A 14,044-nucleotide genomic window follows, 5' to 3' on the forward strand; every position below is an offset into this window, starting at 1 on the left:
GTAATAAATAATGTGAATAAAGGCTCTTATCATTCAAAATCCATATGTCAGAAAACTCAAACCCTTTAAAATATTGGCATATATTGTGGACAGTGGTAGATCCATAAGACAATGTTAAAACCATATTTTAAAACCAATTTCTTGGAAAGTTTCTATTCTAATCTAAAGATGGACATATACTGACACACACCCAAAGTGATGACCAATGTTCAGATCAATAGACTTGATCTCCAAGATCCTCTGAATCATCGCAGCAGATTAGAATTATTTAGGATGCTGTAGTGAGAAGAATGAACATGAGCCTTCAGCTCAGAGTTTGAGTCAAGGCTGCATACCCGCCTATATATCCTGGAACAATTGCTTATCCTCATGAATCTCACTTTTTGATTTATAAAACCAGAACAACAAATTGAAGACAATTAATATGAAATATCTGGCACAGAACATTCTGTTATTATTTTTACTTCTATTGAATATTGTATATTCATTTTAATGGCTAAACCAAATATAGTGAAAACATATTAAAATATCCTAAAATATGTTCAAATATATTCTAAACATACTATTTAATTTAAGGTAGCGAATAGAACAGATAAACTTCCAAATCTCATGGCTTAACAAAATAGTTTATTTCTTGTTCAGGTATTTAGGTAAATGGATAATTGGGTAAAAACTTAAGTAAGGGTAGAAGTGGGAAAGGTTCTCAGAATGAATGTTATGAGGGCCTAAATTAAGTGGCAGACAGTAGAAGTAAAGTGAAACAGAGGATTCGAAATAACAGTATAGAGTTAAAAATCAACAGATTTAGTGATTTGAGGAAAGGATATTTAGAAAATTTCTCAGACATAACTTTCAGTTGACCAGACTAATTAACTTATCAAAAAAGCATGTTCCTGAACTAGTATGGACAAGGGAAAGGTTACTATTCATGTATTTAAATTTATATTTTTATGTTATTAACTCTTAATTTGATTATGAAATTTATAGGCTTCTTATAAACTGTTCATTAAATCTTAGATTTATAGTTAATGTAATTGTTTCCCTGAAAACATAAAGACAATTCTTTGTAAATATTTCATTTTTTTTGCCAAAAGTAAATTTTTCTGATAAATCAAACACTGAAATAAATCTGCCTTTTGAATCAAAATGTAAAGTTAATGAAATACTTTCTTAATAAATATTAGTTTCCTTGTAGGATTTTAAGTATTCATGTGTTTTATATCACTTCCCTACTAGCTAGCTGAATTTGCTATCTGACATGACATGAATAAATATATAGTTTCATTTTAAGGTTTCAGTCTGAAATTGCATTTTCTTTTTTGAATTTTTCTTGTTATGCTGATGAATATTTTATTTCCTTTCTTTTTGTAACAGTAAATCAGAGGCTAAGGAACAGTTAAATGCTGAGGACTTGGTTTCAAATAAGACTTCACCTGTACACAGTCAGTGTTTTAATTTATCTAAGATTCTAATGGCCTAACTCTGTAGCAGTTGAGCAAAAACTTAATAGATTGACCTGAAAGATAAAGAATACTTAAAAATCCAGAATACTGAATTACCCCAATCCACCATCACGTCATCATGTCCCCTATCTAAAGCGTGCCTCAGTCCTCAGGTGACTGCTGGCAGTTTTTTCCAAGTGGCTCCTGCTTAAAATGATTGAAAAATGCTAGCTATTATGATCACTTTATATTGGCAATACAGCCCATCTATCAGAACCTCTAAGGAGTCATTTAGCTTTATTTTACCCTCAAATTTCTAAACATAAATGGCCACACCACTTGTTTTAACCCACAACACATTAATCACTCTTTGGGAAACACTGACGTAGCTGCAAGTGTTTAGTTTATATGAGGAACTTGTTCTGATTCTTCTTTTCTCCTCTTGAACTCTACTCTGTGACATTTCAGTAGAAGAAAACTACTTCAAAATGTCTGAATTCACTACAACTCTTTCTTTTTCTCTCCTTCTCCCTTCTTTTCCCAACATGCATTGATTTAATAGTTTATAGTTAGGGCCTAAAGAGGAGATTGTCTTTTTCACTGCCCTCTGCTCTAAGTTTTCTACATTTATACATTGGTTAGTCGGAAAATGGGAAAGGAGAAGGAAAAAATGAAGACATGGAAGAGATAGAAGGAGAGAGGGAAAGGAAGAGAAGGGGAGGAGGAGAACCTCTAGTAACAAAATACTAGCAATTCAAATGCAGAAATATATAAAGGAATTATATAACATAACAAAACAGGATTTATTCCAGAAATACAAGGTTAGTTTAACAGCCAAAAATCAGTAAATGTAATACACCATGGTAAGAAAATAAAGGACAACCATGTAATTATTATCTCAATATAGCAAGACATTTGATGTAATTCAACACATCTTTTTGATTTAAAAAACAAAACACCAATAAACTAGGAATAGCAGGGAACTTCCTCAACCTCATATAGGACATTTGTGAAAACCCACATCTAATATTATCCTTAGTAGTGAAAGACTAAATATTTTTTCCTTAAAATTAAAAACAGGGCAAGTATGTCTGCTATTGCTACTTCTATACAACTTTTTACTGGAGGTTCTAGTCAAAGTGGTTGGCAAGAAAATTTAAAGGCATCTAGTTTTGAAATAAAGGAGTAAAACTCTTTCTATTGGTAAATTACATGATCTTGCCTATAGAAAAATCCTAAGGAATGCACACGCAAAAATTGGAACAGTTTCACCAAATGGTTTTACTAGACATCCTTGTATCTGGAATATATAAAGGGTTTTTCAAAACTCAACAGTAGAAAAACAATCCAATTAGAAAAAGGGCAAAGGTGTGAAAAGACAGTTCACTGAAAAGTGTATGTAGGTGACAAAAAGGGCTCATGGAAAGATAATCAAAACCAAATTGAGATACCACTTTACACTACTTAGTTACAGTAAAAAAGACAGATAATAACAAATTTTGGAGAGGATGTGGAGAAACTGGAACCCTCATGGCTGCCGGGAGTGTAGAGTGATGTAGCTGCTTTGGAAAATAGTCTGGCGGTTCCTTAAAATGTTAAACATAAGTTACCATATGATCCAGCAATTCCACTCATGTATGTGCCCAAGATAAATGAAAACATATATCCACACAGAATGTTCATAGCAGCAATATTCATAATAGCCAAAAGTGGAAACAACTCCAATGCCCATTGATGACCAAAGGATGAACAAAATGTGGTCTAGCCACACAATAGAACGTTATTTGTCCAGCCATACCTAAAAGTCATGAAGTACTGATATATGCAGCGCATAGCTGAACCATGAGAAGAAAGTGGAAGAAGACAGGCAGAGAAGAATGTATATTATGATTTCTCTTGTATGAAATAGCCACAATAGGAAAACCGAGAATCATAAAGCAAATTTGTAGGTGCCTAGAGCTGGGGTCCTGGGGGTTGGTTGTGAGGACATGGTGAATGCCCCCTGACAAGTATGGAGTTTCTTTTAGGGATGATGAAAATGTTCTGGAATTAGAGAATAATGATGGTGGAAACTTTTGACTATATTGAACACTCTTGTACACTGTAAATGCATGAATTCTATGGCACATGTTATATCACAATATAAAGCTGTTAAAACAAAGAAAATACAAATTCCAGTTGATTAAAGCAGGCTGTGATATGTATGACAAGAGAAGATGTGGAGAAAGCTTCTACCTGAAGGCATCAACCCCTGTTGTATTCCACTGAACATTAACCTGCCCATTTTTCTTTTCTGCAAATTCCACACATTCACACCAAGTGGTCATGGCCGTAGTCATGAGTAATTTGCTAGGGCAAACAGTCCACACCATGCTCCCTGTGAATTTGTCATACTGGCCTTGAAACTCTGCCAACTTCTGGTATAGAGGTTCTTGCAAACTTTAATTTTAAAACGTCTTTAGCAATGACCCACCTTTTCCCAAGTTTAATGTATTTTGGCCTTAATGAAACTACAGACCTGAAGTACAGCTTTTTTTCTTGTTTCTTCCTGATTTTCAATTGTCTACTTAGTGTCTACTCAGAATGCAGTAGTACATTCAGGGTTTTATTTTGCTGAATAATTCATTTGTTTTACCTCCATTTGAAACACTCCTAGTAACTTATATGTTGAACAAGTGTCTATAGGCCAATTGTCTTTTTCAGCTTACTCCTATGATGCCCTTGGGATTGTGTGCCCACAGGAAATCTTTCATAGACTCCTAGCTCAGACTAAAATTGGTGTTCACTAGAATGCCAGGCCTGTTTCTCATGGGCCAAGGCATTCTCTGGAGGGGTAGATTCCTGCCAGGCTTCTCAATATGCCAAAATGCACTAAGAATCTTCAAGAGGAGGGTGAAGAATGTGGCACAATGTTCAAGTACATAGGATTTAGAGTCAAAAAAAGGCCTGTGTTCAAATTCTAGCTCCAGTTAAAAACAGAACTACTATTATATGATGCAACAATTCCACTTTAGGGTATATCCCTGAAGGAAATGAAATCGTTATGTCATGAGGTATCTGCACCCCCATGTTCACTGGAGTATTATTTGCAATAGCCAAGACAGGGAAACAACATAAGTATCTGTTGACAGATGAATAGGTAAAGAAAATGAGATTATCTATCTATCTAACAATGGAATGCTATCCAGCCATAAAAAGAAGGAAATCTTGCCATGTATGACGACATGGATGAATCTTAAAGGCACCATGATAAGTGAAATAAATAAAAGAGAGATACTGTATATGATCTCACCTATATCTGGAATCTAAAAAAACCCCTAAAATCTTAGGAAAAAAGATCAGATTTGTGGTGATCAGAGGAGAGGGATTAGGGGGTGGGGGAATTGGATGAAGGAGGTCAAAAAGTACAAACTTCCAGTTTTAAGATACTTAGATACTGGGAATGTAACATAGCATGATAACTCTAGTTAACACTGCTTTATATTTGCAAGTTACCAAGAGAGTAAATCCTAAAAGTTCTCATCACAAGGAAAAAAATTACCAACATATAAGTAAATGAATGAATAAATGATCATTGCTATATAGGAGATGGTCTTTCTTTCTTCATCAATAGAGCCAAGTACCAATTACCTTGGTGACAATACACATTAAATAAGATCAAGAATCTGGAGTCAGCCAGACCTGGGTTACAAACTTAGCTCCAACATTATTTGGGTAAGATAAACACACTGAGCTTCAGATTCTTCATCTATCATAATGGAAATAATGATTACCCCTTGTTCATAGGGTTATCGAAGGGACTAATAAATTACATAAAGTGCTAAGAAAAATGCCTGACAAACAGCTCTCAATGTTCATAGCCATTTTTGTCACAGATACAGCTATGGCGAATTCATACACAGAGACCTTATAGACCCACATCTAGGTTTATGACAATGAAACCATGTCTGTTCCAAATTGGAGAATATGAAGAATTTGGTACTAGGTAGGGCATATATCTAACTCAATCAGGAACATCAGTGCATTCTTTTTTTTTTAATGAGAAGTACAAAACACACCCTAGCTTTTTGTTATCTGATGACCACTTTTCCTGAATCTGACTCAAACTGATTTTAGCATGCCAATTAAGTGACACACCGTTTGCCTATGAGAGTTTACAACCTATTCTGATCAAAAAGCTACTATGGAAGTCTCGTTCTCCTGGAGGCCAGGGTTGTAACTCCTCTCATACTAAAAGGTACTTTCCACAGCTTCTCATAGCAGAAAGCAGTGATGGCTAGGACTGATATGGCCATTTTGGGGAGCATATTTCTCTTCTTGTCTTCCAGATAGTGTACTATCTGTTGGAATACATGTGGTTTTCACATGCCTTTTTTTTTTTTTTACCCAGTGCTAAAAGCTTTTACCTCTCTCTACCAAATATAAGCCAGTCGGGAAGCCTAATAAATGAATCGACTCTATTTAGATCTCTCTGCCAACTACATACATCAACAGGATTGTATCAAATCAAGTGTACCATCAAAAATACTATTTCTTTTTCTGATTCAACTATACCCTAGATGTTCCTAATGATCACCTCTAGGCTTAGTCCTGCCCAGCTATGGAGTGGATGATATTCAGTAGCATTCAGTAGTTTTTTCATCTGTAACTGCCCATTGTAAGTTTCTAATACATAATTTTAGATACATCAAGCCTAGGCATTATGCTTTTTTTGAACTTCAATAAAAATCTTTCAGATAAGGCCATAGCCAATGTCTCAGTCTTGATGGAGATCCTAGCTTTGCTAGTAGTCCCTGGCCTTAATACCCATCCACAACCACCTGTCCCTCCAGGAAGGAAGGCACTTGTAGCCCTAGCTCTAACCAGAGTCTGTTTGTCCTTGATCATTGGAAATATTTCAGATTTAAGATATGTGTTTTAGAATAAGACTTCTATTTCTGCTTGGTTGTTCTACAGATTTATTTTTATCAGTGACATCAATTCTCCCTCCCATCCCCTAGAATGCTTCACTATTAGTTTCATATTGAGTCAAATTAAATTCCTTTAAGTACTTAACAAATTTTGTCCATATTAGATTCAGAATTTTTCCTCCTATTAGTCTTTTTTTCTTGACATGCTGGAACTGTTCTGAATACCATTCAATAGCTCAGATAGAACTAAAAACAGCAGTTTCAGTAAGAACTTTTAACTATGGGGCTTGTTAATATTCAGAGACATGATGTTTCTTTTTCTTTGATTTCTGGGATATTTTAAAGAGTGTTAATTCTTTATAAGGGAATTATTACATTTTTTTCAAATTATAAGACCACTAAGATTCTCAGCATCTTAGAAAGATACTACAATCTGGGAATAAATAGGAGTTTAAAAAGAAGAATGCTTATTAATTACACTGTCATGTAACCACTGTGTAGTCATTAAACATTAGTTGATGCTCAAAAAATTAAGTGGAATGTAATTACTTTCTGCATAAGGAGACTGCAAAATAGAACTTTGGCTATGCTTGAAACTAAAACAGGAGATTTCAAAAATAAAAAATAAGGGCCTTCCTCATAAAATTTAAATTTGTACTGTGGCTGTCATAAAATACTACAAAGTATAATTATGATTGTGACACAATATCAAAATATTTCATATAGAAGCTAAGTATTTTGACAAATACAGGGCTTATTCAAAATTGGAAAACTTAAAAAAAATATATTCTGATTACTTTTATTTCATAATAATTACTTGGGTAGTATTCATGCCCTCATTTTCCCTTGGAAACATGGTAACTACCACAATACATATGAAGGACAATGAAATATACACTGTTGGTATTTATATAACTATCAGTCTAATATAATGTATACATACAGAGCACAGGAAACATTTTTGACATGTTATTCCCATTACTGAAAGGAAGACCTGGAAATGACTTTAAATATTACCTGTAATCTTTTCCTTTAGAAGAGGCTGCAACTCTGATCATAATATAAGTTGGTCACAGGGATGGTAGTACAGCATGGAGAATGTAGCCAATGATTCTGTAACATCTTTCTGTGTTGACAGATAGGAACTGCGCTAGTTAGGGTGAGGATTTCACAGTGTGGGTAACTGTTGAACCACTGTGTTGCATACTTGAAACTAATATACGATTGTGTATCAACTATATTTCAATAAAAAAAAAAGAAAAGGCTGCAGCTCTGGAAATGTTCTTTGTGATAAATGGGTATTTTCCCACTGCTTGGGTACAAGTTCTATATGTGCTCTTACATCACACTTGTTAAATGTGTTGTTCAAACATTTTATATCTTTCCTTATTTTAGTGTGTGTTCAGAGGAGATAGTGCTGTTGGTGGTACTCTGGACATTTATTTTCTTCATTGATCTATTATAAGTTTCTTCCCAGTTTCCAAGCTTTATTGTCCAGATATCCTCCCAGTTCTCTCTGTTGCTTGCAACTGAGATAATTTCTTTTGATTTCAAATGAGAACCTACCTGATTCAGCCTTTGCAACCAAGAATACATTGTAGACAGAAACTTGGAGTCAAATGGAAGAAATATGAGCTTGATTATCTGCTTTTACTGCTAGAGGCAATGAAAATACCATTATCATTAATGGATGGACAGCTGGTTGCCCATGACACCCAGTTATGCAAGAGCAAATTAATTATTCCCTATTATAACCATGATTAAAGGACTGATTGAAAACAATTTTGGGGAACCCTTGCTCTTCCTGTGATAGAATTGTGTGACAGGCAAAAGTAATTCAAGAAGTACCACATAGGGGGACTGTTTCTATAGAAATTAAATAATTTAAAAGAAAAGAAGGGCAAGGTCAAATGCATAAAATTTTTGTTTAGATAAACTGAAACAAGAGACCCTATATAACTTTAAAAATCTTTTATTTTTAGCTGCACCAGCAATAAGGTAGCTAATAATTAACTCGATATTATCCTGTAGGTTGCCAAATTGCAAAGACAATTGAATTCACTGACTCTCTAGATCCTTATGTGAGTCAGTACATTGATTCTAAATGTGTAGGCTCTATAAAGTGAAGTTCACTTACATGGGAAATTTAAAACTTTTGTCTCTCTCCAAACCTCAGCATTTATTTACTGAGCCTCCTCTGCCAACTTAAGCAGCTTCTTCCTTACCTGTCTCCTAAAAAATTTTTCTCCCTCTCTTTGATGCTCCATAGAACACTTAAATGAGGCATTTAACTTTCAAAGTAAAGCCAATTCTTATAGACCCAACTCTCCTCAGTAATGGAATTATAATAAGAGGAACCACAGATAAATTATAAAGTAAAGCTGGAAAGACTTAAATACAAAAAAAAAAAAGCACAACTTTGAAAGTCAGATCAACATCATAAGCATAAATACATGGAAGATATAAGGAAATGAGTCTTCAAAGTGATTTTCTGAAGAAGGGAAACAGAATTTTAGATCAGGCTGAATATGCCAATAGTCAACACATTAATGCATACCCACATATTTTGGATATAATTTGCCACCTTGAACAGCTAGGGTCAGTTCTAATGTTTTACTTGTATAGTTTATTTAAAAAAATAAACCACTAGATTTACCAGTAGGTCTTCTCTTTGCAATTGAAATGTCAAAATTCTCACACAAATACTTTAAATATTTCAAGAGATGGAAATTCAGACATGGCTGTAAGGACCACAGACCACTGATACTTGCCTTCCACCAAGTCTTTGAGACATACAGAGATGAGAGACGCATCAGCATCTCTGAAACGTGCTCCTAGGCCTGTTTACTTTAGGGTAAGCATGTTAACGTGAGATACTGTGGATGAAATCAGTGTTTATTAGGTGTATATTAGGTGGCCCCAAACAAGTGACATTTCTTAAATCACAGAAATACGAACAAGGCAGGCTTAGATAACATATCAGGTTATAGGGACAATACCTTATGCAAAATGATTCTATCCATGAGCAATAACCTCTGTATTGGACATTATTTGATCCTGGCTACCCAGGATAAATACAAATGCATCCCTTGATATTGTACCCCACTTTTCCCAAACACAAATGAATTCTTAGTTCCATAGCTCCTTGAACAAAGCAGAAATTGGGTGTACTTAAGGAAAAACACTACAGCATCCATATATTCTGTGTATTTTTATCCTAGTATTTACCAAAGATACTGACAGCCGTTTATATTATTTATTTAGATTATTGGATGTTTGCCAAGGTTAATTCTATAACCTGGAGACCTACATTCTCTATTATTTACCAGTATGTATAGGAGTTTATGGAGATCAGGTGATCAACAGAGCCCTAACATGAATCACCATACTTTCAGTGAATCATCTCAATTACCCACTGTTTATTGAGTTTCTGAGTATGCACTATAAGAACAATCACTCACACCTGGGCACATCACCACATTTGTTCTCTGACACTTGGAATAAAGGTCACTATGGTTGGAAGGGCCATGTAGAAATCTTTGGCACTTTTCTTCCTTCACATATCAAAAGCTAAAACATGACTAGGAGGGAATTTAAGAAATCAGTACAACCATCAAAGACCTGAAATGCACATAGGAAAGTAATGTTACCTATCATTTCCCATTTTACTCACCAATTTAGCTGAAACATTTGGCATGTAACTGTTAGCCCAGGGAACATTTTTTCCCCTATCCGAATAAATAGAAAACACCAGAAGCTGCTTTGTTTATCTAAGCAGGAATTACAAGAAATTTACTATCTTGCTTCTAGGGTATGTGAGCTCTCTTTGTGCCATATTGTAGATTGCAGGAGCTTTGACTGTCTTACCATCCAGGAAACTGCTGGTCTTCTATATTAATAACTTAGCACTGAAAGGATCTACTGTATAGCAGGTTTAGTTACAATATCTAAATACTGTAACTATCAGGTTGTGTTACAATAGCTAAATACTGTAGAAGCCTTGGTAAGACATATGTGTATGAAAGATAGGGTGATAAGGCCTTCAAAAATCAATAAGACATTTAAGCAATAAAAGAAATAATGAGAAGAATATATTATAAACCATAGAACGAAATAAGAATCCTTGAGTCCAAATAGATACAAATGGTGGTAAGAGAATACTCTTCCTTACACTGGATTCCAAACTAATACATAGAGAGGAAATAATGGGATTAGAAAATTACTGTTTGCCATTCATCTTATTAATTGTTTGAGATAAAAATCACTATAACCTAAAAATAGTGGGCAAAAATATGAGAAATGAAATACTTGTAAGATATCTCCATAGGATACTTATTAATTAGCATGGGAAATAGAGAAGCCTGGTCAACACTTTAATCAAGTGATCAAATTAATATCACAATAAATGGGAAATATTGACATCAAGTGCCTCCAGTGATGATTTTTACTAAAAATGCATGCCTAAATTCTAATAATGATGAAAATCAAGCAAAGTTAAATTAAAGAATAGTCTAGAAAATGAGTACCCAGAACTTTTCAAAAATATGTTGAAGTCATGAAAAATAAAGAGATTAGACAGCTAAATGCATCATGTGGCCCTGGGATTGCATCTGATAAAGAAAAATATGGATTTTTTGGCTTAAAAGGACAATTAAATGGGATGGTTGGAAAAATTTGTACAATGTCCATACTTTTGATAATAATTATCAACATTAATTCTCTAATTTTGATAGTCTTACTCTGATAATGTGAGAAAATACCCTTGTTTTTAAGCAATACACACTGAAGTATTTAGAGGCAAAGGGCATATCTACAAATTTCCTTCAAACTTTTGAAATAAAACACACACACACACATATATATGCATATATATCTGCACGTGCAGATATATATTATATATATAATGAGTACTTATATGGTCTCATAATGTATGTGTGTATGTATGTATATATTTAGATAGTATAAAATATTGTATGTAAAAAATGTTAACATTTAGGGAATTTGGATAAAAGTTTAGGGAATTTAATACAACTTTTTATGTCTCAAATCATTTCAAAATACCATTAAAAACAAAAGCCAGTTGGATTTCAATCTTGTGAAAAGTTGAGGAATTCAATGGTTCATCCTAACGAGTTCACTCACTGACAATTTGCTGAACATTATCACTAACAAAGAAGTAAATTTGTTTCTGATTGCTTGAAATTAAGAACACCAACTGATACAGAAATCTAGAGATAATAGCTAAAGACAGATGAGACTAGAAGAAGAGAAGCAAAGAAGAAAACTAGCCAGCCATATCAAAAAAGCAAAATAGTGTGTCCTGTATTTTTTATGTCCTCTTTTTACAGTTTAGAAAATGGCCATAAATGGCCATTGGTTATATACCAGTACAATCTTAAACTGTTTATTTCCCTTCACAAGAATCTGAAATCCCTCATTCATCTGGTATTTATTATACCCTAATATGTACCAATCATTGGATCAAGTCTTAACATACCCACAAATAGAAGAGACACACTTCCCACTATAAATATGTGGTCTCATGGGGAGCAAAAACCATAAAATGCTTTTATAAATAGTTACTTAATGTTGTTATAAGTTCTATGAAGTAAATAAAAAGATAAAGGACAGAGACAGTTTAGTAGCGGAAACAGTTTTTCAGAAGACACAGAAAACTTTAGTGAGAAAGTGACTTTAACTTGAGATTTGATAAATAAAAGCTTGTCTATTTATAGACTCTATTCTGAAGCCTTATGCTATTTGATTACACTTTCTCTAATATCATACTCACTTGATTACTAGAACTTTAGAATAAGTCTCCAAATTAAGTAATATAAATCCTTCAACTTTGCTGTTCCCTAAGAATGCTTTAGTGATTTTTGGATTTTGCAATTCTATATATATTTTAGAATCAGATTTTCAATTCTTACCACAGAGTCTTTTGAAATTTGGATTGGGATTACATTTAGATCACTTTTAGTAGTGGAAATTTTACAAATACTGAGCCTTCCAAAAATAAAGTTGTTATACCTTTCAGTTTGCTTATATGTTCTTTAATTTCTCTCAATAATGTTTTATTATTTTCAGTATAAAATTCTTACACATGTAAAAAAATATATCCCTCTCTAGGTCATATTTTGAGTTAGTATTAACAGTGGTGCTTTTTGATTTTCATTGTCCAATGACTGGCTACTATTATTTAGAAACACAATTAATTAGACTTCCACTTCTTCTAAGATGTAGACAATTTCAGAAACATCAATTTCTACCATAACAATAAGAACAAACCATATAGATTACAAAATCATAATTTTTTAGACTATCGAAGAGTTGTGGTTCCAAGGTAACCTAGCAAACTGAAATCCAAAGGGTTCACAACCTCTTCTAAAAGACAGAGGAATGAATATAGGTTATTTTACTTATTGCAAAATAGTAGAAAAAAGAGAGTGTCACTAAAAGCAAGTAAGAAGAAAACAATGGAAATTTAAACAAATTCTTAAAGGTCAAATATGGATTGCTATGACAGTTCAGAATCCTAGGAAGTCCCAGATACAATGAGAGTCTGCTCCATTTATCAATTTTTTCCCCTGAATCTCTGCTGATTATTGATAAGAGAGATTTAAGGAGTGAAGCACACTTGAAAGAGAGCCCCTCTGTGTTTCAGGCATGTAAGACTTGCCTAAAAATGTGGGTGGTGTAGCCTCTCTCCACTTTATAAACCATGAAGAGACAAAGTATAGGTTGGCTTCTGATGGGGAATGAGTATAAAATCTGGTTTTGGTGGCCATGGAACAAGAAACCCATCTGTCCCAAACCCTGCATGGATGTGAAGCAGACGTTACATGCCACTGAAGGAACAGTAAATCCACCCATCCTAGACCCCACACAGATATGTGGCAAGGTTCTGCCACTCCAGGGAAGGAGAGGAAACTCACTCATGCCAAGGACCTGCACGAGGGGGAGGTCTCTTGCCACTGCCCCTGGGGGGGAACAAGAAACCTGCCTGTGTTCCAAACCCTGAACCGAGTAGAATTGTTTGGCAGAGGAAGAACAGGGATGCTGAGAGAGCCCCCCTCCTGAGGATTGGTGTGTACAGCCTGAGGCAGGAGAAGTAAGGAGTCTCCCTCTCATCTAAGCCTCATGAATATAGAGTCGTAACAACAGCAAAACCTATCATGGGGTCAGGAGAGATCCCTCTGTAATGTAGAAATTGTAGGGCAAGCCAAAATCCAATGGAGGGGCAGAATATTGAAAAAAGTTCTTTGGCATTATAGTCCCCACACTAAACAGAAGGCAGGAGGAGAACAATCACTTTACAAATAATTGAAACATATGATGCAACAAAGCTAAATAAAACAAGGAACTCACATGCAGATTAGATTGACTCAATCCTTTATAATAACACCTCAACCCTTTACAATCAGAAGGTAAGGATTTCACATTTCTAGTCATAAATATCACTTACTTTAGTCTCTGCAGTTTTGTTGCAAAAAAAAAATCTGGCACTCAATAAAAATTAGAAAGTACAAAAGACATCAAATATCACTGTGGGAAAAACTGCAATATTTCCAGAATCTCTTGCCTGGCCTTGGTACATCTCTGTATCAATAGGTGTTTCCAAGGGGTGGAGAGAAGTAGTCCATCTCCATATCAATAGGTGGTTACAAGAGGGAGCGAGGGCATATCTGGCCT

Source organism: Manis javanica, chromosome 2 (genome assembly GCF_040802235.1).
Source record: "Manis javanica isolate MJ-LG chromosome 2, MJ_LKY, whole genome shotgun sequence".
NCBI classification, from domain to species: domain Eukaryota; kingdom Metazoa; phylum Chordata; class Mammalia; order Pholidota; family Manidae; genus Manis; species Manis javanica.